Source organism: Ursus arctos, unplaced genomic scaffold, assembly GCF_023065955.2.
Source record: "Ursus arctos isolate Adak ecotype North America unplaced genomic scaffold, UrsArc2.0 scaffold_5, whole genome shotgun sequence".
NCBI lineage: Eukaryota > Metazoa > Chordata > Mammalia > Carnivora > Ursidae > Ursus > Ursus arctos.
This window is the reverse complement of record NW_026623067.1, coordinates 64,846,388-64,871,615: the sequence shown is the minus strand read 5'-3', so window position 1 is coordinate 64,871,615 and position 25,228 is coordinate 64,846,388. Positions and strand designations below refer to the sequence as shown.

Here is a 25,228-nt window from a genome sequence, read left to right as displayed (position 1 = left end):
AAACACCAAATTTTCCTTCTTTCAAAGGACTAATAACTTAGCAATAAAAAATTGTCTTTGAATCTTGACATCACAAGGTCTCAGTCAGGCAGTGGATTTTTAAATAAAAATTTGCAAGCAGTTCCTATTTAAGCAAAATTAACAGCTGAGCAAAGAGGAATGAATTAGTAGCCTGCCCCAAACTCACCTTGACCAGACAACAGTCCACCTCCTTTGCAGCACAAGCTCCTCCTCCGTGGAGCTGCCTGCAAAGCGAAACCGCCCAGGATCGATGCTGTCAGGAAAATGTGTCTGCACAGAGGCAAGGCACTAATCAAGTTCTCCTGCAGCTGCTGACCTAGCCCTCAACACTAAATGAAGAAACATGCAGCCATGAAAGAGAAGCAGCTGGTGGACAAGGAATCAGAGGAAATGGAAACAATAAAGGAGGAATCGCTGGACTTGAAAATAATGGGGAACCCCAACAACAAAAATCCCTTTGTCCATAGCGATGAAGAAATATTTCATGAAGATGGTCTTACCCATGTGGAGCAAGGGGCAAAGGGTAGGTGATTCGCTAACGTCATTACTGGGTATCAGTTCCCAAATGGCAGCCCTGTTACTGGGTGGAAGAGGGAAGGTAGGACCGAGTCAAAAGTAGTAGAAGGAGTCATAAACTAGGAGGAATAGAAAGTTAGAGAACCTCAACACAGATTTTCTGTATTTGTATTCCTCTGAAAAATGCTGATTCTACTTGGTTTTGAGAACACTCATAAAAAGTCACAGTGTCATAGAATCTTGAACCTGAAAATAAGCTAAGGCTTTCTAGTTCAACTACGTTATAGATGAAGAAAGGGAGATTCAGGAAGATCTAAGAGCTTCCCCAAGGTCACAAACAAATTAGGGGCAGAGAGCTAGAAAGAACCAAAGTCAGTTTCTCCTAGATCTTAAGACAGTGCTTTTGGAGTTCCAGTAAATTTTTCACACTTCTGAACCCCTTTTAGCTACAGGCTCATGTTGGAACACTTCATTTCAATAAGTAGGTTGAAATGAAACAATCTACCATAGTTAACAATAAAACTGTTTTTCGTAAATAATGACTTCCATAGGAAATATGATCCCTGTCAATTCAGATATGAAGTGCATTTTGGTTTTGCAAATGATGAGGCAGTGTGCCTGTTGGGTATCAGGGATCCTTTTCTACTTCTTGTCACCAATGGGGTTAGGTACTCTAGCACAGACTGCCATTTGAACTAGTAAATTTCCACAGTGAAAACAAGGAATCCAGAGAATCCAAGTAGCATTGTAGATACTACCATTGCTTTCAAAACCCTTACTTTATTCCCCTAATTAATTTCATTAATGCATATAAAAACTATGAGTTGTAAGGAATCAGAAGAGTGGTTTGACTGAAGTAGTCTGCATACTAAAAACCTCTGCTCTGGAGGTCTTTAGGCAAGTATCATGCTTTCAGCCCTAAAAGAATGAGTAGATCACTATAGAAGCAACAACTTTTTTTTTTTAAAAAAAACACATGTCAAAGATGTCATTTAATTTTTTAGTTAATAAGGGAACCACCAAGATGTTTCGATGGATTCAAAGGAAAATTCACAATACCACTTACATATGGGCAAATAAGGTATGTTGAAATGAATTTTAAAATAGGTGCAAAAATGAGGTGCTTGGGTGGCTCAGTCAGTTAAATGCCCAACTCTAGGTTTCGGCTCAGTTCATGATCTCAGGGTTGTGAGATTGAGCCCTGCGTTGGGCTCCATGCTCAGGGGGGAGTCTGCTTGAGATTCTCTCTCTCCCTCTCCCTACCCCTCTGCTCCTCCCTCCCCCAAAAGAGCGCACACTCTCTTTCTTTCAATAAAATAAATACATCTTAAAAAAATAAAAAGATGCAAAAAGAGGAAAAGTGTGCTAGTATTCACAGGCAAATAATTGATTTCATTCTACCAGACACAAGTTGAACTTTTATCTTCAAGAATTACATTTTTATCAGGGCGCCTGGGTGGCTCAGCCAGTTAAACATCCGACTCTTAATTTCAGCTCAGGTCATGATCTCAGGGTCATGAGATCAAGACCCACGCTGGGCTCTGTGCTGAGCGAGGAGCCTGCTTCAGATCCCCTCTCCTTCTTCCTCTGCTCGCCCCCACAACTCTCTCTCCCTAAAAAAAACAACAAAACAAAACAAAACCCAAAAAAAGAATTACATTTTTATTGATTTTCTATAAGCTACAGAACTATAAAGTAGCTCAAAGACAGTGAAAAGTAAGAGATGATAGATTTAAAGAATTTAGAAGAACATGCTAGACATAGATGCCTTGTTTTCAACTGAAAATATCCAGTAATCTTTGGGTCTACTAGAATTTTTTTCACAATTTTCCCTTCAATTCACATTTTACAGATTAAGAAACTGAACACGGAAAGGTAATACCCTAACCTGGATCCCTGAGTGATAGAGCTTGAACAAAGGTCAGATTCCAGGGACACTTCTCTTAACCTACAGGGTGGTAGTTCTTACCTGGTGGTGAGTATGTGTCTCTGGACATTTGGTAATGCCTGAAGACATTTTTGGTGGTCACAATTTGAGAGTATTTCTGACTTCTAAAGGGTAGAAGCTGGGGACACCGCTGAACGTTGTACAATGCAAAAGACAGCCCCCCACAACAAAGAAACCACCTCTTTTTGAAAAGTTTCTCCTCTTCTTTTTTTTTTTTTTTTAAAGATTTTATGTATTTATGTGACAGAGAGACAGCCAGTGAGAGAGGGAACACAGCAGGGGGAGTGGGAGAGGAAGAAGCAGGCTCCCAGTGGACGAGCCTGATGTGGGACTCAATCCCAGAACACCGGGATCACGCCCTGAGCCGAAGGCAGACGCTTAACGACTGCGCTACCCAGGCACCCCCGAAAAGTTTCTACTCTTAAAAGATGATATTTCCTTTGGATAATTACAGGATATAAACAACTGAAAACCCACATGCCCAGGCCACTATAAAAAGCAAAAAGCACACTTTTCAGAGACACATCTACTTAAGAATCTTCCACTAGCATGTAAATCATTAACGAATTGAAAGGGCTAAGAGCAACTGGTAAAATACAGTGAGAACCTGTGATAATTGGCACAGTCCATTGATTAATATCATAGTAGTATTTATTCAACTTTCCCACAGGCACTGCTTAAGGGATAGGGGGTCATGCCAAGGAAAGTATTCAACTGGCAACATTAACATGAAACTTATCTGCATTTGGAAATAAAAAGTAAATTAGTAGTATGTATTTCAGCATCAGATACAGAGTAAGTTAGATTCTGACATGTATTTAACCAATTTTCTTTTAATATCTACTGTGTGCTAGATGTAATACTAGGTGCTATGTATGAAGACAGAAGCTTATGAGCTAGTGGAGAAGATGAACATGCACATAACAGATCATAATCCAGCATGATCATTCCATGATCCTAAGGGAAAGCGTGCTTAAGACTGCAAAGAGGAGGCAGGGAAAACAACTCAGAAAACTCAAGCTGATTCTGGGGGGATGGTCTAGGAGAACAAGAATAGAGGGAGGGGAAATTCTGGGCAGATGGAATTGCACTGTTCAAAGGCATAAACATGACAGAGACTGGAGTGTTCTGAGAGTATAAATGGAAGGGTGGTAAGGGCAAGGTGATTCATGTAAGATGACATGACAACAGACAGGTAACGAGGGGCCTGACCAGGCAGAGTCTCCCCCTCTGAGTTGTTTCCACTGTTTTGGCTTTAATGAATAAAGCTGCTATGAATATAGCACAAGTCTTTTGTGAACATATTTTTTAAAATTTCTCCTGGATAAACACTCAGGAGTAGAACTGGCATACAAAGAGTAGATATATATTTTTTATAAGAAATACCATACAATTTTTGAAAGTAGTTGTACCACTCTATTCTCACCAGTAGTGATGAAAATTCCTGCCAATACTGGATGTTGTCAATCTTTTAAATCTTAACTCATTTTAGTGAACACATTGTTTTAAAATAGTGATTTTACTTGGCAGTTGATGATTAATGATGTTGAGCATATTTTAATGTATTTATTGGCTATTTAAAGTCTTCCTTTGTGACATGTCCAAGTCTTTTGGCCATTCTTTAAGTGTGTTGTCTTTTTATTATTAAGTTGTAGATATGCTTGATGTGTTCTGGATGTAAGTCTTTAGCCAAATACATGTGCTGTGAAATTGTTTTCCCCCACTCTGTAAACTATTTATTTTCTTAACAGTGTTTTTTGATGAGCAAAGGTTTTTTTGACTTTGATAAAGTCCAATTTATTGATATTTCCCTTTTACGATGAGTGCTTCCTCTGGCCAGTCTAAGAAATCTTTGCCTAGCCATCACTGTAAATATTTTCCCTTATATATTTAAGTCTATGATGCATCCTGAATTAATTTTTTGTGTATGATGTGAGATAGGGGTCCAGTTTCATCTTTTGGCATATATAAGTATCCAATTGTCACCGAACAGAACCATTCCTCTAACCCCATCGAATTTCTTTGGCTCCTTTGCTGAAAATCATTTGACTTTATAATTGTGGGTCTACTTCTGAACTTCCCTCTTATGTTCTGCTGATTTATCTGTCTAATCTTTTGTCAATATTAGTCCATTTTGATTATTATAGCTTTAAAATAAGTCTTGAAATAAGAACCCAATAAATTAAGTCTTCCAACTTTGTTCTCCCCCCCACCCCCTGCCCAAGGTTGCTTTGGCTATTTCAGGTCCTTTGGTTTTCCATATATTTTTTAATTGATTAATTAATTAGAGAAAGGGAGAGAGCACACATGAGTGGGGAGGGGGAGGAACAGAGGGAGAGAGAGAGAATTTTAAGCAGGCTTCATTCCCCAGCATGGAGCCTGATGTGGGACTTGATCTCATGACCCTGAGATCATGACCTGAGCCAAAATCAAGAGTCAGACGCTTAACTGACTGAGCTACACAGGCACCGCTATATATATTTTAAAGATTTTATATATTTATTTTGGGGGGAGGGGAAGAGAGTGTGGGGGGAGGGGCAAAGGGAGAGGGAGAGAGAGAATCTCAAGCAGACTCCACATGGAGAGTGAAGCCTGATGCAAGGCTCAATCCCACACCCTTGAGATCATGACCCAAGCTGAAACCAAGAGTTGAACACTTAACTGACTGAGCTACCCAGGTGTATCACCCATATATATTTTAGAATTAGCATGCCAATTTCTACAAAAAAGCCCTTTGGAATTTTGAATTGAATTGAATCTATATATTACTGTGGGGAGAAATGACATCTTGACAATACTGAGTGTACCAATCCCCGAACATGTTTATTTCTATTTACTTAGGTCTTTTTTTTCGCAATTTTTTCAGGAGTATTGTGTATTTTTTCAGCACAGAAATCTTATACTTACTTCTTTTATTAAATTATCTCTAAATGTTTACAGTGTCTTTGGATGCTGTTATAAATTTTATTTTCCAATCCTATTTAATTAAAAAATGAAAAAATCCTTATTGTTTACTCATTGTGGAAAAAATAAAGATACAGAGAAGAAACTATCTGTTATAATATGACAACCCAAAGATAATTATTATTAGCATCTTGGTGCATATTCAATAATCTTATTTTGGTGATTAGCATCTTGGTGCATACTTCGATAATCTTTTAATATCTACATATGCATATTTTAAAAATTAAATAGTGAGTGTGTTTTTTAGAAATAAAAATCAAGTCAGACCAACACCAGTATAATCCAAGAGGAATTCTGAAAGGCGGCCCTAGACCTACATTGGGTTGTCTTTTAAAAATCTTTATATACATTCATTGTTTGGAAATCAGAACACATTTTTCCCAAAGAAACAATGTGTAAATGATAGATAATCAATTCAGACCACCAACAACAACAAAAGGCAAACAAACCCCTACTTAACTCATAATGGCTTTTGGCCCTCTGATCTGAGCCTATTTCTAAACTCTTTTGAGGTAGCCCTATCCCCACACCTTTATTCCCTATAAGCTATGAATCTCCTAAAACCCTGTAAGGAGAGAGACACAGGATAGAGCTGATGGACAAGGGTGAGGAGGCTTTAGCAAGAGCAGGAGATCAGAGTTGTGCAAGGAGTCCTGTACCAACAATGACTCTGAGGCTCATGGATATAAGCTTCAGAAGTCAGGTGAGCTCTGGCAGCAGGAGAACTAAGTAGTAGCAGAAGCTTATTTGTATTAATCATCCCCAAAGTAATTTTAGTGAGGCTGAAATTCAGGAGGTCCAATCTCAGGTTGCCATGTTGTCCAAGAAACATGTCCCATTGACAAAGAAAATCCCCAAATAATTTAAATATTGCCTCTCAAACACCATGCTGTCAATACATAGTCTAGGGAACTATTTTGTTTAAATCTTTTGCTTTCCTGTTGGCTTCATCCTATAGCTTTTCTAGAATTCTCTTCTCCAAGTAATGTAAAACTATTTTCCTAGCCGTATCTCATAAGATTTTTTCTTCTTCTCCAACCCCCTTTCTCCCAGGGGCATTCCCTAAACCAAAGAGGTGTCCTGGCAATGGCAGAATCCTCTGAAAAGACAGGGGCAAGCAAAATGCTGGAAAGGCCTCCACATTATAGCCTCCACTGCATCTCCCTCATCAGAAGTTTCCTACATTAGTCAGAACCTGTGTCACTGGAAAGATTTCTGGAAAGTCCTGAAGTCTGAGAAAAGATAAGACACATTCGTAACGATGGGTTTTTATTCTTACATCTAAAGATAATAGATACATAAGAAGGTACCCTAGAAGCAAGTCAATGTCAGGAACTTTTCATCCTGTTCCCTTTGAGCCTCCATTGTTTAACCCCCCACCACATTGGCTCAGTCTTGTTCTCAAGGAAGGCCTGGGTTTGGAATTCCTGAGGAGTCATGCAGACACAGGTCGGGAGGGAGCTGCTTTGGCAGTGCAAAACAGGGAAGCTGGCACAGTGGCCGTCCACGCTGTGTTGATCTTTGGTCTGATACTTGTTTTTAGTTTCACTTTCTTTTAATTATGGTCTCTCTATATCTGACCTGAACAGCACTATTCTTCTGGTTTGTTAGTTAATTTTAATGATAACAGCATATTACCATTAGAGTGGCTTCTCAGGTCACAGTGTATTGCAGAGAGCAGATTGTTAATTAAATGGTAATGTTTTCTGAATTTTGAAATAATTCCTAAAGTTAATAGTTATTAGTTACCTTGAAAATGTAAAAAAAAAAAAAATCAGTATATAAAATCAGTATATAATTAGCAAGCTGCCCTCCAAGAAGCAGATCACATCACACTCTGTCCAAAAGGAACAGCTTTGCTGACGAGGCACTGACATAGTTAAGAGAAACCATGAATCACTAGGGGCCAGGAAAATGGTGCTGCCCAGCTCACATTCAGAGGCAGCATAATTTATGAAGCACTGAGGACAGTGGGAGGTAGGCTGTCAGAAATGCTAAGTTCTCTGCGGAATTATTACATTCCCTTTGAAAGATTCGATGTCATTGAAACGAGGTAATCTGGGGAAGCTTGGAGGTTCTATGCAATTGGGAAAAGTGCAAAGATACTTGGAAATGAAGCCAAATTTCTTCAGCCTTTTTCCCACTGGAAATCAGACCAAGGTCTTATGAAAACAGACTTTCTTTTCAAACATCAGGAGGAAATACTGCAAAAAAGATGCCCATGGCACTTGGAAACTTCTGGATTCACCAATACCAGAACAGTCAGAAATTGCATCAACTCTGCCTTAAGATCAGTGTTTTCTTATCCCTCAGCACACTCTTTTTAATTATTTAAGATCAGAGAGTGTCTACGGGTTGAAGGGAAAGAGAGAATGTAAAACTTAACAATATACAACAACGTTGATGACTTCAACATGCTAATTACAAGTTATTACATTTATTATTTCTTTTGATAAGTAACAATTTCTAATAACACTTCACTGCTGAAGACAGTGGTAAATGCTTTTCATGGGTTATTTTATTTAATTCTGCCATAAAAATCCTGCCATTTCAGTTTAGAAATGGAGAAACTGAGGCTGACAGAAGCAAGCAACTTGCCCAAGATAACACGGTTTCTCAGGGGTGGAGCCTATATTCCAGTCATTTCCTTCAGCTTTTATAAAGGCATCAAGTTTTAATCTAATAAAAAGATTAAAATGACTAAATCTACTTGACATTTTGGAATGGAATATGATTCACCTTGAAGAAGAGCACTCTGGATTTTGGCATAGCAGACTGGCTATTTCTTTTTGTCAAATCATTTTTATACAACTCCTGTCTGGTCCATAATGGCTTTGTGGCATGTACTCTCTGAATATAGATGAAATCACTCCAGTGTTAACACCTCAGTGGAATGTTCCCTCAATAAGACAAAGTTTATTCAACTTTGGAAAGCAGTATTTGCAAACTATTCCAAAAGCACCTCACACTATGTTCAGACCCTTTTTCCTCCCTACCTGTTCATATACTTAGCTTATCCATTAGGAAGAACTTGGATCATAAAGAGACTTCTTTTAATAGGTTGTATTATTTTCTGTCAAGCAGCCATTTATTTCCTTGGAGGTTCATTGTACCTACTACCCATTTCCATGGGAGTAGGTAGTCCTGTTTCTGAGGTATTTATATGAAATTTTAGAACTGTTTCTATGGCGACAGAGGATGAGAACATTACCCCAAGCCATTTAAAATGATAATTCAGCAAAATAAGTGCATACAATTTAGTTTACTACCTGGCCATTGAAAGGTCCAGGGTAACTTGGTTGGCAGTTTGAAGAAAGCTTTTACTCCTCACTTCTTTGTATCAGGTAAGCTACCTGGTCAGAAAATTGATTTCCAGAAACTTGAATGGCCACAGAGCAATTTTAGCAACAGTTTTAGCTGAACCTTTGCGGTAAACAATGCCATTTCCTAGTGTAGAGCGATTGGACTTCAAAATGAACCATCCAGCCCACAGGCAAGCTTCGTACAGCAAGCAGGCCTGCTTTCCAGGCTAGGAGTTAAGCTTTTCTCTCCTGACTCAAATATCAGAAATAAGTCTTTCCTATGGGGCACCTGAGTGGCTCAGTTAGTTCGGCAGCTGCCTTCCAGTGAGGTCACAATCCCAGCGTCTTGGGATCAAGCCCCAGGTCAGTCTCTCTGCTCAGCCGGGAGCCTGCCTCTCCCTCTCCCTCTGCCTGGTGCTCCCCCTGTTTGTGCCTGCTCTCTCTGTCAGATAAATAAATAAAATCTTAAAAAAAAAAAAAAAGCCTTTCTCATTTATCTATGATATCAGAATAAATAGATGTCCTTCACAAGGGAAGCCTTTTGATTCAGTTCACTTCCACAGATGGTTATGGGGGTACAGTGTGGCATCGTGGAAAGACAGCAGGCTGGGGGCCCACCAAAACTGGATTCACATCCAAGCTTGAGTTGCGGAGCCTTGAGAGAATTACTTATTTACTTTAAGGCTCTTTCTTCACCTGGAAATTAAAGACAGTAATGTTTCCATTGGCAGCATGTTTTAAGGATTAGAAATAATACCTAATCTGGGACGCTGTGTTCCTATCTTGGGGAAGAAAAAGACACTAGAAGCAGAAATATATCATATCCTTTACTTGGGTTTCTCAGAGCGCAAACAAAGGAGGTGCTATTTGTAATCTACCATAGTATTCCCTAAATTAACCTCTCCCCCATACTTCTCCCCAAAGTCCTCCCTTCATAGGGCTATCCTTTCTTTCTCTCCCCCGTCCTCCTACCTCATTAGTTCTGTTTCTCTGGCTCCAGTCTCTCAATTCTATATCACAAATGTCCAAGAATCTGGCAACAAACTCTGATTCCCCTTAGAGGACAGATAATAAAAACTATAGAACAAAAGCTATAGCATAAAAGCTACGGAACAAAAAGAACATCTTTTTAGATGGCAGGAGGGGTGTAGCAAGGGCTATGAACACATGCTATAAGGAGATTTGCTCTGCCATATATATGTGTGTATATGTATATGTCATATATAACATTCAGTGCCTGGAACCTAGTAGTTGCTCAATAAAAAATTCTAGATTAGTGAGCATCTACAACGTACCAGATACTTATCTCATGACCTTGGGGGTTAGAGCCCAATTACGAGTAAGATCAGATCCCTGCTTCCAGGAGTTCACAGTGAAGAAGTTATTCTTGAGTTTAGGTATCTATTTTAAGCATCTACATTATTACTAAAACAATGAATGTGTGTGTACTCAGTTATTTTCATCAACTATCTCAGGCATAATAAAACACTGACATAGGATAAATGACAAATTAACATATTAGGTGTATTCCGGGGAACTAATTTCAAAATAACCAGGCAACATTTCTTAAAAAACAAATAGACAAACAAAAACCCCCCAAAACAACCCACTGAAATCAAGTTATTTAACATATATGTTTACTGGTTTTATATTTAGCAACAAATGTTATTTGTGGGTTGTATGATAATTGAAGTCCTATCAATATACATTATTCGTGTCATTACTTTTTATCAATTATTTCATCTACTCTTGGATTAGAATGAAAAACACTGATATTTCAGTCATTAATTCCTTGCTTCTTTCCTCTTTTATAAATGCTACCCCATTCTAGCCCTAAATGGATTGTGGGGTCTGAAATCAGCAACTTATTAACCGTATTTTGTGGCAAATTATTTAATCTCTCTAAGTGAACATCTGTTAAATGGGGTTACATTTAATAGTATCTCATGACATTGTTGTAAAGATTACATGAAATAATGTATCTCTGGCACCTAACATAAGTCTGGCACACTGTGCCAACATTTAACAAATGGTTGTTATTATTATTGTCATTATTATCATTATTATTTATTATTGCCGGCATACTGATTTATCATAGGAGCTGGCCTCTCTGAGGTGCAAACAGGAAAAGCATTATTTTAAAATTTCATTGCATTCAAACATGTTTGTCTTATCTCCCTTTCCTGCCCCTGGATGATACTTCAGGCAGATTCTGTGTACTTTCTCATTATTTCAGGATATTAGACAATAGTCTCATTTTCAGAATATAAAAAGTTTATTCTAATCTAAATTCAAAATTTCCATTTCCCATCCAGTTTAAAGCTTCTCTCCTTTTTCCAGCTCAGGCCTAGCCAGGGAGACAGTGGTGGAACCAGTGGTGGGAGCACAACGGAGTCTGTTCCTTGGCCCTCCTGCTCTACTTTCTCTGTCAACTGCTTCTGGTTCCTTCAGGACAGGTATGGAGGAGACAGGATAAGGGGATGGAAAGGACTAGAGGAGATGGTAGCTTCTGCTCCTAGTACTTCTTTCTTGGTTCTCTCTTGATGTCCTCTCTCTCAAACGGCTTCAGTCCTAGCAACTATCCAATGCTGGCCCTTTCTTTCATGGAGTATTTTTGTGGGTCCTTCTGCAACTGCCACCCCTCTACCTCCCCGCTATCAAGAATGTCAAACACTGTTCTGTTCTCCCAAGAGTGATACTCTGGCCCAGCATGTAGCCTTGGAACTCAGCTACCTCCCAGGCTGTATATTTGGCTTGTGGAAAATTCACCCCCCTTTTCTGGTCAAATTCCAGAAGGACGGGCTCTCCCATTGTTATTCTCTCTGTCCCTGTCCACCTCCAGGTGGGAGCTAGGAATCAGCCTTCTGTTCCCCAAACTCCAAAGAACATGTCATTTGAGAAGACCGAAAAACCATTGCACTTTCAACTTTTGCAAATTTTTACTTCCCAGACTCTTCTCTTTAATGAGTCACTAATTTCTCTTATATAGGATGGGGTCATGATAGAATGAGGAGTCAAAGAACCAGTTAGCAAACCATGCATGGATGTGTTTAGCAACTTTCTTTAGAATGTGTGGATTCCTATTGCCTATTGTCCTCAGCTGTGGTGCTTTGGCGGAAACCCTGAGACAACAGGAAAAGTCCCATCTAGCATCCTGTTACATTTTTATTATGCCTGAACTTTTACAACAGTCTCTTAAGTGATTTTCCTGCTATTGCCCGCTATTTCATTCTATCCCATACCTGATAGAACACTGATTCCTCCCATATTTTTTCTTTTCAGTCCATCATTGTAGCTGGCACAGGTTGGCTAACATCCCATCAGTCCTTTCAAAAATAAAAGAAAAAGCTTAGGGTCTCCAAACTTAATGTAGTCCCAGATGATTAATCCAGATACTACAGTAATAAAATTTCTGGGAGTCCCTAAAGCTCCTGTAACACTGGTTTGCTTTTAACTACTTGTTATGTCAAATAAGCTCCCAGGCTACAAACGTAAATTCCACTAATTCAGTGAAGTATTTACAGAAGTTTGGAACTGGGAGAACATCTAACTCAACTTTCCTGACAAAATGGTGACTCATAGTGGTTCTGACTTGCTCAAAGTCATCAGGTCATTTGAGGGACTAGAATCAGTATCCCGGTCTCCTGATCACTAGCATGGGGCTGATTTTGCCATCCCAGGTGACACTCTGCCACTTTGTTTCATTTCATGGTAAAGCAGTGTCCAATTACTCCTGTGTTGCAGAAGGTAACCCACCAATACAGGGAAGGGAATGTTCTTCCTAAATTTGGTACTAAAGCTTTCTCTAATAGCATGAAGGGAGAGGACAATAATTACTATTAAAAATAACTAAAATGGTGGCGCCCTGGTGGTTCAGTCAGCTGAGTGTTCGACTCTTGATTTCAGCTTGGGTCATGATCTCAGGGTTGTGGGATCAAGTCCCGCATCAGACTCCGCACTGGGTGTGAAGCCTGCTTAAGACTCCCTCTCTCCTTCTCCCTCTGCCTTTCCCTCTCTTTGTCTCTCTCTCTCTAATAAAACAGAAACAAGGGGCACCTGGGTGGCTCAGTCGGTTAAGCGTCTGCCTTTGGCTCAGGACATGATCTCAGGGTGCTGGGATCAAGCCCCACATCGGGCTCTCTGCCCAGCGGGGAGTCTCCTTCTTTCTCTCACTCTCCCTCTGTGCTCTCTCTCTCTCTCAAATAAATAAAATCTTAAAAAAAAAAAAGAACAAAAACAAAAAACTAAAATGGACTGTAGACACAGAATTTGTCACAAAAGATGCTGATGGATCTTTTTGGTAATGAAAGGGAAGGCCGAGGACATATCCTGGATGGGAAAGGCTGGGCCAAATAAGCCAAATTGCTTTAAATAATAAAGTAACAGGAATTTTCCGTTTCCAGTGAGGATTGGGAGGGAGGTATTTTGGCAGGTCCAAGAATTAAAGAAGAGAGAAGAAGGGGGAAAAACGTCCCTGGAGATGGGGAGGATGAGCAGACCAGAAGAGAAAAAGGCTAAAAAGAAACTCCCTATGGTCAAAAACTTGAGAAGCAAAGAAGTGTCTTATTCAAATTTAAGTGCTTTGCTACACTGCAGCATGGTCACCCACTGCAACCCACAATTCTTCAGGAAAAGTCTGTTATACACAAAATGAGTGATTAGAACTGCCTTGAGAAACAAAGGACGAGGCCATTTGCCTATGCCTGGGCAAAGAGGAGTAGGGAGAATTTAAAAATCATGGGAGGTCCTAACTGCTACATTGCTGGGCTAACCAGAATAACTCCCCAAAGATGTCTGTGTCCTAATCCTAGGAACCCGTGAATATGTTACTTACATGGCAAAGGAGAATTAAAGTGGTTGTTAATCAACATACAGGGAGATTCTCAGATGAGCCAAACATAATTAAAAGGGTCCTTAAAAGTTGGAGAAAGAGGCAGAAGAGGTCAAGTGACGCAGTGTGAGAAGGACTCCATCTACCACTGCTACTTTTGAAAACAGAGGAAGGGGTTATAAGCCAAGGAATGTGAGCAGCCTCTGGAAGCTGGAGAAGACAAGAAATGGACCCTCCCCTCAAACCTCCACAAAAGAGTGTAGCTCTGCTGACACCTTGATTTTAGCCCATTGAGACTGATGTTGGACTTTTAATGTAGAGAACTGTCAGAAATAAATTTCTATTTTTTCAGGCCGCTAAATCTGTGGCAATGTTTTACAGCAGCAATGGAAAACTAATTACGGTTGCCTAATTTGGATTTGATAAGAATCTTAATAGTTATATTTAAACCAAATGCTTCTAAGCCCTTCAGCTTTCTGGGCTCAATCTTGTGGAAGTGCAGAACTGGCCCCAATATTTTCAAGGATTTCTGAAGTGGTAAGTGGTTGTGGTTCTACTTGTGGTTGTCCCAGGATGCTTCTATACAACCAAAGCTCTTGATTATTTCCTGAATTATTCCCACTTAATTTACATTGGCATTCAAGTCCCTACATAAGCTTGCTCCAACCTGCTCTTCCCACTTCCTCTGCCACTACTTCTCTTCACAAATCCTAAACTCCTGCCAAACGTGACCAAGCTCCTCATGCTACCGCAAACATGCTCTTCTTCACTTTTGCTGGTACTGTCTTGTCACCCAGAAAGCTCTAACTCCTCTTGCCTGCACCCCAGTCCTGAGAATAATCTTCTTGTCCTTCCAAACATCGCCAAATTTCCAAAGCCTTCCAGGTCAGCGCTCCTCAGAACTTCCCCTGTATTATGTTCTTTCCTCTCTTATGACCATATGCGATAATTTACTTGCAGATTGGTCTTTGGAATCTCTTAATTATTGTGTTGACTGGAGGGTCCTTGCGAGCTTTGATGTGTATTTGCTTATCTACATCCTCCACAGTGCTGAGCACAGTGATTTCCACGTCAAAATGCTCAATACCTGTTTGCTGAGTGGGGTCATGACAGTATTTTGGTCTAAACAACTTATTTAAAGTAGAACCCATTATAGTTCACACTATCAACACATACATGCATATCTTTTATATCTTTTTGGTTTTTTTTCTGAATGCCATGGTACATAGTTCACAAAGGAACAAGCATATAAGGTGAACACATATCTCGGTGTGCCTGGGATAGCCCCAGTTTACATCTGTTGTCCTCACATGGTTATTAACAGTGCCCCTTTCTCTCCAGAAGTGTCCCTGTATGGATGATACATTGGATGCTCATCTGACTGTTAGAGAACATAGGCTATAAGCCTCCGGCTTTCATCCTTTCCTGAACATGATAACCACAAAGTAGTTGCTTCTACTCGGTGTCATTTTTGCTCGGCATACCTCTTTTCTGTCTTTTCCTTCCGTGATAGCCATTAATGCTTCCCTCAGCCTCATCCCTGCTTCCTACCCTTGGTTTGGTCTAGGGAAGTGTCTATAGCGCAAGATTTGAGGAAGAAGAAAGAGGAAGGCAAGATAAATTTCCAAGTTAGCTACTCCCCTGTCACTCTCATCATTCATATGTTCCCAGCCCCATCATCTTGATCTCATCTCAGTGTTCCCAGGCATCATCCCTATCCTTTATTTTTCTGTTCCTTATCCTTCAAGGTCTGACCCTGCTTTATGTGGGGATATGTTGGGATCTGACCCAGACATATTGGGATATGACCCAATATCCATGACTGATTTTAGCTCCAGACTGATATCACAGGAATGATCACCAGTATCTATCTCATATTCAGGGTTACTTCCAATCTCAGAGCAGCTGAGATGCTCCTAATATCTCAAATTGTAACTCAACATATTTTCCTATAGCAGCAATGTCCAAAATGTGTTTTGGGGAACTCTAGTTTTGGGTGCTAATATCTGTTACACAGTGAAAGGGTTTCAAAGTCAGAGAAGGTTGACGAATTCTCAATGGAACAATTTTAAGCAGTTTTCTTTCCTGCAGAACTTCTTAAAGCCTTTAATATGCAAATGTACATCATGAATCTCTGAGTGGGATATATGATATGCTGTGTTTCCCAAACTTATTTGGCCTGAGAACTTTTTTCCTTGAAACTTTCTTAAGGGAATATTGTTCTGTGAAATATATTTTGTCTTAAAGGAACATACTTAACTCTCGCGGGTTAGGCATAGGTTCTTGTGAAGTGACACAGGGGTCTATGGAATGTAGGCATTGTTGTTCTAGTGGGACAATGCATTCTAAGTTCTACGACTGCATTTTTGGAAGACAGCAGGTTGTGAAGTGGACAACAGCATGTAAGAGCCTTTCAGCTATGGACTGTGTGACTATCCAGAAAACAGAGGCAGATGACCACGTAGAAGATATATGAGATCATAGGTCAGAAGAGCTGGTACCTTACTGTATGGTGACTAACATAATATAATAAAAAATCATTAAAAAAAAAAAAAGAAGAAGAAGAGCTGGTACCTTGGGGCGCCTGGGTGGCTTAGCAGTTAAGCGTCTGCCTTTGGCTCAGGGCGTGATCCCGGCATTCCGGGATCGAGCCCCACATCAGGCTCCTGCTTGGGAGCCTGCTTCTTCCTCTCCCACTCCCCCTGCTTGTGTTCCCTCTCTCGCTGGCTGTCTCTCGCTCTGTCAAATAAATAAATAAAATCTTAAAAAAAAAAAGAAGAAGAAGAAGAGCTGGTACCTAGTCTCAACTTTACCACTATTGGCTGGGTATTCCTGAGCAACATTTAACATTGTGCCCTCAGTCTCTTCACCTATAAAATGGAGTGATTAATGACGGTGTTAAAATAAATATAAATAACACCTGATAACATATCTCACTGGGATTTTAGGAGGATCTAATGACAAGATGGCACAAAATAGCATTTTGAAAACAGTAGGCTTTTCTTAGTAAGTATATACTAAAATACCATACTAGTCCTTAAGTAACTTAGTTTTGCAATAGGGGCAAGTACACAAACCCAGAGATAACCTTCAAACTTTTTCTTTTCCTCCCCTAAACACTTCAAACCAAATTATTCTCCCCAACACTGGTAATAACAAATAATCCGTAGGTTTTAATTTCACTTTTTTTTCTCTTTCTAGATCTCTCTGGTGAAAGGAAGTGCAGTGGCCAAGACAAAAATGACATCAAGGAAGAGAAGCAGAAGTCCTCCATTTAATAAAGTGCATAGGCAAGTAAGAGAGATCACTGTCACATTTGAGTTTCAAGGGAGGTCTGACTGATTTGGAAACAACACAACTGGGGCAAAGCCCATCCTCAGATTTTCAGGCAACTTTGGATCCAAAGTTATTAGTTATCACTTAACTTCCCCATTGGTAAAAACTAAGAGCATACGTCTGTTGACAAAGCCTAAAATGTCATTTGTGACACCATGAACAGACCATTTCACAAAAACGCAGGAAATATTCGTTACCCTTGCTTCCCTCTGGTGGAACGGCAGAACTTGTCACTGGGTCTCGGGCAACAGCAACACAGGTCTGTTTCTTGGGCCTCTCAGCTTCAGGACTCAGAGCCTATCTCACAGCATTCTGGGTATTCTTGAGCAATATTCAAACTTTCTGGTTCAGAAACTGACTTAAAGGAGGGGAACTCTGCGTAAGCTTTTCAAATGTAATTTATCTGGAAGATTCTGGTATGGTAAGCCTGGGTTAGCAATTAAGTTTAATTCCTTGCTCTATTTGTTTGAAATGGAACCTGCAGCAAAAGTGAATGTGCTGTGCTGGCAGATGCATTTTTAAAGTAATCTTCATTGTTTATTACTGTTCGATAGAAATCATGGAGGAAGGTGGGAAGGTGAATTATGAAGGCAAACATGCGTGAGAAAGGGTACTTCCTGATCACAGTCACATGTGCATTTACGTTTAGTGGCTACTTGGGGAAGGAGAGTCTTTCTGTAGATAACGCAAATTAGCATCTAATTTAGCAATATTTGCTTTGAGTTATCTGGTTGCTTCTTCTTATCAGAAACTGTACTCTGAATATTCCTTTTTTCGTTTCTTTTTTTTTTTTTTTTTACTTTTATCATTTGATGTGAAGAAAGTAACATTGTATGAGCAAGCATGGCTTACAGGGAACTCTTTCCTAATTGTTTTATTGTATATTACTATATTTGTTGTCTTTCTTCTTAAACAAAGGATCACAAAGTATATTATACAAAGTCATCATTAATCTGAATACATGGTGAACCACTTGTATGCCATTTGGTAGGTGTAAAATCCTTGGTTTTATCCATAGTGATTCAATGCTAAAGAAGGCTCACTAGAACCCAAGGACCCTTTACTTCCCTGCTTTAGGTTCTGCCTTGGCCACTTAGCACGTGACACCAGTTTTAGGCATTAGATTGGATTTGTCAACAGTGAATTAATTAGCACACATTTCATGTTGTGATTAAGGAGGGAGAGCAAATGAAAGACAGAAACAGGATTGAGAAGAATGGAGGGAAACAGGTTATTTCATCTTTCAAACATAAACTTCTGTGGAAGGAAGCTTCTTGGTGCTCATTAGGAATATAAGGCTCTATACATGCATGGAAGAATGGGGAGCAAAAGGAATTTCAATTTCGTTTTCATGAAATCTGACCCAGAGTTGAACAAAGAGAATTCTAAAGCTTTTGCATATGCCATTACTAGGGGGTGGGGGAAGGAACATCAATATCCCCCCCTTCTCTGGTATTGCTTCAATTGAAATTGAACTTGTTCAGGTTTTTTATAAATCAAAATGTCAACAAATACAAGCACTAGTCTAGTTACAACAAGAGACTGTAGTTTACAGAATAAAACTAACCCTGTTTCTTTTTTTTTTTTTTTTAAGCTCTACAAAGAACACATTGTTTATTCTTGTGTAAAAACGTCATGTAAAGAAGCTCTCTGTCAGGTAGTCTATTTTTATTTAGTAGTTTCATAACTCAATTATCATGTTCCCCTCTGCCTAATAATTAGCATATGCATAGTAACAAGGCTTGAAAACCTGCTCTTTTCCCCACTGTGTGTCAGTTAAGTTTCCGAGGTGTTTGGAGAACGGGTTGTGCCTGTATAGGTGAGTCGTCTCTCCCTGCTGCTCTGGCAGCTTGCCCCTGTGTAGTGTTGAGGGTCAGCTTTTGGAGAAAGTCCCCGCCAGAGGCCTGAGCAGGGACTTCCTGCCATCTGGAACAGTCTGGAGCACAATGAAAGATGTCAGCAAGAAGTACTCAAATGACTACCCTCCAGTTCCCCAGGGATGAGCAGTATTTCCCCCAGTTCCATGATTGGGGAAATTTAACCGTCACTACCAGTAATTTGATGCACAGATTTTGAGCTCTGTATTTGGTTACCTTCCATGCTCTGGTTTTTGTGGCTGCTTATCACCTTTTGAATGTTTTTTCTATGTTTGAGGAATTCCCCATAGCATAAGTCCTGCCTACCCATCACAAAAGCCCTAATGCATTTTCCCAGCTTCTTTTATTTTAATTTTTTTTTAAAGATTTTATTTATTTAACAGAGAGACAGCCAGCGAGAGAGGGAACACAAGCAGGGGGAGTGGGAGAGGAAGAAGCAGGCTCCCAGCAGAGGAGCCTGATGTGGGGCTCGATCCCAGAATGCTGGGATCACGCCCTGAGCCGAAGGCAGACGCTTAACAACTGAGCCACCCAGGCGCCCCCCCAGCTTCTTTTATAGCAAGGATGCACAACTGTGACCTAGGTGCAGGCAATCCACCTTGCTTGTAAGAGAAATTGTTTTGGAAGAGAACAATGAGAGGAAGTAGATGCCTTATAGAATACATTTTCTGGCAAGAGTGGCAGTGGAGGCTTCTGGCTTTGGAGGGAGGACAGTGATGGAGGTTCCGGCATTCACCGTACAGTAGTAACAGTGAACACTGAGATGAGGGGTTAGGGGCACAGAGGACTTATCTGGGAATTGTGATGGATGTAGTGCCTAAGACCAAGATCATCTTTGCAACAAATTAAAAAAAAAAAAATTAAAGGCATCTAATGTAATTGTTCATTAGACACATACATTCTGAAAATCGAAGCATTTAACTTTGTTGGATTTTTTTTAAAGTTATGACAACTTTTAGGGATAACAAATTTTAAGTGCATTATTTTCCAAAGGCAAGTAATATAGCTTGTGAGAAATAAACTCAAAGACCAAGGTGTTTGTGGGAAACTGGTGAGGCAGAGCTACTCTTCACATGTTTTGGGGGGCACACTCAGGTTTACATTTAGTTTGGATATTGTCATTTACCCATTTCAGAGATTCTTCCTCTCTTTTTCTACCCTTTTCTCACATCTGTATTATGGCGCTAGTCTGGTTTTACCTAAGGTTGGATGGACAGGGGTTCTCTGGCATACAGCCTGGCATCTAGGTAGGGATGCAGAACCCCACTAGTTGGGGTAGGTAGAGGAGCTACAGTGAGACTACAATAAAGCTCCTAGTGTGAGAGAGGAGCAGAAAAAGCCATCCAAATCAGTGAAAAATAGATTTTTTGAAGTAAAGGCTATTTATTATTTATTTTCTAAATAATTTGCATAATACAAGAAAAATATTTGTTAATATGTCAGTTTAAAAACGATAAGTCATTATTCCTGTGGTAATGGATCTTTTTTAAAAAATTTTTTTACAGATTTTATTTATTTATTTGACAGAGAGAGAGAGACAGCACGCACAAGCAAGTGGAAGTGGCAGGCAGAAGGAGAGGGAGAAGCAGGCTCCCCACCGAGCAGGGGGCCTGATGTGGGGCTTGATCCCAGGACCCTGGGATCATGACCTGAGCCGAAGGCAGATGCTTAACCGACTGAGCCACCCAGGCACCCCCGTGGTAATGGATCTTTTTTTTTTTTTTTTAAGATTTTATTTATTTATTTATTCGACAGAGAGAGAGACAGCCAGCGAAAGAGGGAACACAAGCAGGGGGAGTGGGAGAGGAAGAAACAGGCTTATAGCAGAGGAGCCTGATGTGGGGCTCGATCCCAGAATGCTGGGATCACGCCCTGAGCCGAAGGCAGACGCTTAACCGCTGTGCCACCCAGGCCCCCCCCCCGTGGTAATGGATCTTAACCACAGTTGACATTATGGAAACCCAAAGTTTGAAGATCTGCTTGGAGAATATTAGTAGGCTCCTTTTTTCAGGGAAAAAATCATTATAAAATATTTTCTTGGGGCGCCTGGGTGGCGCAGTCGTTAGGCGTCTGCCTTCGGCTCAGGGCATGATCCCAGCGTTCTGGGATCGAGCCCCACATCAGGCTTCTCCATTGGGAGCCTGCTTCTTCCTCTCCCACTCCCCCTGCTTGTGTTCCCTCTCTCGCTGGGTGTCTCTCTCTGTCAAATAAGTAAATAAAATCTTTAAAAAAAAATTTTTTTTTCTTAGCCAGAATGACACACTACAACTGTATTACTGTGACATGACAAATTTATGGAATCTAAATCAGTAAGTTTTAACCATAGAGATAAATTCTGAGGGATGAGGAATTTATGAACTCAGTACACAGTACTAAGTTACAGGAATCACAATGAAAGATCTTCACTATTTTCTGTCCCTTGCTCTGCCGTAATGTTGAAAAAGACTGATACCCTAAGGGCACCTGGGTGGCTCAGTCAGTTAAGCATCTGACTTCAGCTCAGATCGTGATTTCGGGGTCCTGGAATCCAGCCCTGCATCAAGCTCTGTGTGGGGACTCCACACTTAGCAGGCAGTCTGTTTGTCCCTCTCCCTCCACACCTCTTCCTGCTTGTGCTCTTTCTCTCACTCTCAAATAAATAAATAAATAAATAAATAAATAAATAAAATCTTAAAAAAAAAAAGAAAAAGACTGATAATTCTAAACTCTTATGAGCCATTTTTTTCTTTAGTCATTCCATTGGTTTTAAAAATTATCTCCCCTTCATCTTGTATGTTGTGCCATAACTTCTACATTATGGTATTCCTGTTATGAGTACTGTTCAATTATTAGTGACTCAAGCAAGGATAATCTAAATGTTTTGGAAAAGGTCCCTGAGGTAAGTCTGTAACTGACCGGATGGAGAAAGGAAACCACAGTTGACTTCCACCGTTCAGGAGTGCTCTACGTCAGTTTCTAATGTTCTAGATTCCATGAAGCTATGTGATTGCTTTATACGTTTTATTAATTCTGTGATTTCCACTATGCATGCAGAGAGGTAGGAGAACAATGTCCTTACATTAATATTATTTTTTCCGATTTTTTTTCTTTTAGTTCCCACTGGTATTTTATTACTAGTAAATAATTTTAAACTCAGTTTTGAATTCTTCCTTTTTCAACACTGTTTTAGTATTTCTGTAATTCTGAAAATAGCACTTGTAAGGGGAGAAGATATAAAGATATGGCTGGAGTGGTATAGATTTAGTTCTACCAAGGCCAGGAAGATGGCCCAGTCTGTCTTTGAGCTCCACCCAAACGCTGATGTACAGGTGTGGGACGCACAGAGAAGGACACGCTACCTTTCAAAGAAGGACACACTACCCAGCCATGGGAAGTGTCAGCATCTTCAGGAATGCCTCAGCTGCTAAGAGCCACCTCTCCAGAGATCATGCCCTCCCCGAGGCAGCTCTCCTCAGATGAGTAAGACTAGGGGTATAAGAGCCAGGCCATTTTGGCAGGACACAAGACACCCTGATGGATAATATTTGCTCTAGAGATCTCTACCAGATTGGCTGAGGCTTCGTCCCGCACGCGTGGGGCTGACTTCTTTCTTTGTACAATCCTACTTCTCCTTTCCTTTCACAGACATGATGATGCCTAATGAACACACTGTATTTCAACCTCAGCTCAGACTCTGCTTTCAGAGAACCTAGCCTTCAACAGCAGGCAAGTTCCATAGGATCTGGAGGCTTTTCCAGTCAAGGTCTAAATGATCTAAGACAAATTTTTAAACGTTCCTTATCCTGAATCTATCTATATATCTTTTTAAAAAATAATTTTTTCTTTTGTTTGGTTGTGGTTTTAATTTTTGGTTTATTTCTGTTTGGGGAGTTTTGTTTGTTTGCTGGGAAGAATTCTAGGAAGCGCTTTATACATTAAAAACCTGAAAAGAATAAAATGTTGATTTCCCCAACAACTTCCATCATTATAGATAAGATGTATTCTCATTGAAAAATAAAATTGGTTCTATCACATGAAGTAATTTATAGTTAAAGGACTTGTACTGAAACATAAGGAGTAAATTCTCTTTTTCTGTGTGAAATCTATGGATATTTACTTTAAATCTTCTAAGAAGTTGGTCAAATAGATAATCTTTGCCCAATCTTATGAAATGGACACACAGTCCCAGTTTCCATTGTTCTCCATCTCCAGATCATGTATGATTCTCCCTTCTCCACTCTTTATTGCATCCAGCTTGAGTCAGTCCTTCATCAGTTCCCACTTGGGTCCTTAAAATAACCCCTCCACTTGCCTGCCTCCATCCACTCTTCCATCTCTCCTTCACAAAACTGTCAGAGTGACTTTTCTAAACTGCAAATCTGAGCAGGGAATTCCTCTGCTTAAAATCCTCCAGCAGCCGCTACTTGAGGATTTAAAACCCAGTCTTTTTCATAGTACTCATACAAACTCTTCATGAATCAGTCTTTGCTTACTCTTCAGCTTTATCTCCACAACTATCTCCAGTCTTTCCACTTCAGGCAAATTCCTTGTAGCTTCTGAAACGTGCATGATCTCTCTTCTCTTTCTGCCTTTGTACCTGTACCTCCCTTTGTTGAAATGCCCTTCCTTATGGTTTTTAAATTAATTTTTTAAAATTTAGCTAAGCTTTATTTTTTTTAAAGATTTTTATTTATTTGAGAGAGCGCACATGTGCACATAGTGGGGAGGGGCAGAGGGAGAGGGACATGCAGACTCCGCACTGAGCACGGAGCCCCACATGGGGCTCAATCTCACAACCTTGTGATCATGACCTGAGCTGAAATCAAAAGTCTGGAGCTCAACTGACTGTGCCACACAGGTGCTCCAAGCTAAATCTTATTCCACAGTCCAGGCTCCATGCAAATATCAAGCAAGCTCTAGGGAGAAGTAGTCTTCCACGTCCCCAGAGTACCCATTGCCACTAACATCTTTCATACCACTGTGAGACCATACTGAAATATAAGACTGTTACACTCCTCTTTAGATTATGAGCTCCTCAAAGAAAGAAACTCTATCTGTAAATCCTCAGCACTTAGCACAGTGCCAAGCTCATGATAAGTCCTTAGTAAAGTTTTGTACCTTTCTTTTATGGTAGCTACTGCTTCTAACAGATTTTTGTATCCCCTCCATTGCTTAGCAAAATACTGTATTGCTCAATACTACATACTGTAGGTGCTCAATGAATGTTTGTTGAATGGATAACTGTATTGCCATTGTTGTAAGTATTACCATTCTACCTTCAATAAAAGCTTAAAATATTCCAAATACCAGGAGTAGCATAGAAAAACATTTTAAGTGTTGATTGACCAGTGGAAATCTCTGAAGATTTTATTTCACTCTAGAGCAGTTGCCTAAACCATGAACTACAAGCTAATAGTATTCACAGGAGAGAGACTTTGTCTATTTGCCTAGACCGTCTGTGATATTAGCTATGCAAATAAATATTTTGATTGTTCATTTGGGAGAAGAGGATTACTTGATGACTGTCTTGAAGTATACGCAGGCTTATTATGAGGAGGAGGATGACTTAATTTTTTTCCCATTGCATTGTCGATTCAATGAGGAAAAGTACGTAACATTGTATTAACAGTTAAAGATAAGAATTTCTTTGCTGGAATTAAGGAACGCTGTGGAAACTCCCTCTTTGCAGATGTGACTAAATGACATCTAAATTCTTGTTTCCACCTTTGAATCCATGAAATGTGAAATGATGTCATCACAGTGACTAACTGCCACCAATACAGAAAGGCTGTTGAATTAGGCATTACATTCCCTAGTTACTAAATTCAGAAGAAATAGCAGATACATGCTATTAATACGGGACCATCGTGGGCTCTGCTAAAGAATCACAGTATTATCCCTGCAGTTATATCTCAGTGGGGAGACAAGACCCAGGAAAAGTTAAGTTCTAGTAAAAGGCAGCTTATTATATGTGATATAAATTACAAGAGCAGAGAATTCAAAAGGGTCAGGAGTTGGAGAGGAGTAGGGAAAGTCACGCAGGCAAGGGGAACTGCACGTACAAAGTCATACAGTGTTGACAGATGTGCTAGGTATATTTGAGAGGTAACAGACCACGTAGGGCATACACCAACTCTGAGGAAGAAAACATTCATAAACATTCGCGGAGCACTTATGATACGCCAAGCTCTTTGCTAGACTCAGTACACACATTTTTTCATTCAATCCTCATAATAACCCTAACATATAGGAGTACCATCTCAGTGTACAGCTGATAAAACTGAGGCACAGAGAAGTTACGTGACTTGGCTAAAATCCAGCAGCTAACGATGAAGCAGGGAATCCAGGTTGTCAGACTTCAGCTACTGGTACTAAAATTTAATTCCAGAAACATTAATAATCACTTCCCAAAGGCAAGGTACACACTGAGGTAGGAATTGTAAGGCTTGAAAGC

At 40.0% G+C, this 25,228-nt stretch overlaps 1 protein-coding gene and 1 long non-coding RNA gene across 2 annotated transcripts in view; one reads left to right on the top strand and one right to left on the bottom strand.

The window, feature by feature from the left end:
• The window catches only part of ATG10 (autophagy related 10), a 450,669-nt gene that overhangs the window by 414,327 nt on the left and 11,114 nt on the right, over nt 1-25,228 (bottom strand). The window lies entirely within an intron of this gene.
• Nucleotides 280-20,497, top strand: LOC125282985 (uncharacterized). The gene is made up of 3 exons (XR_007190502.2): nt 280-544; nt 11,092-11,207; nt 16,784-20,497. It is a non-coding gene; the product is annotated as an uncharacterized LOC125282985 (long non-coding RNA).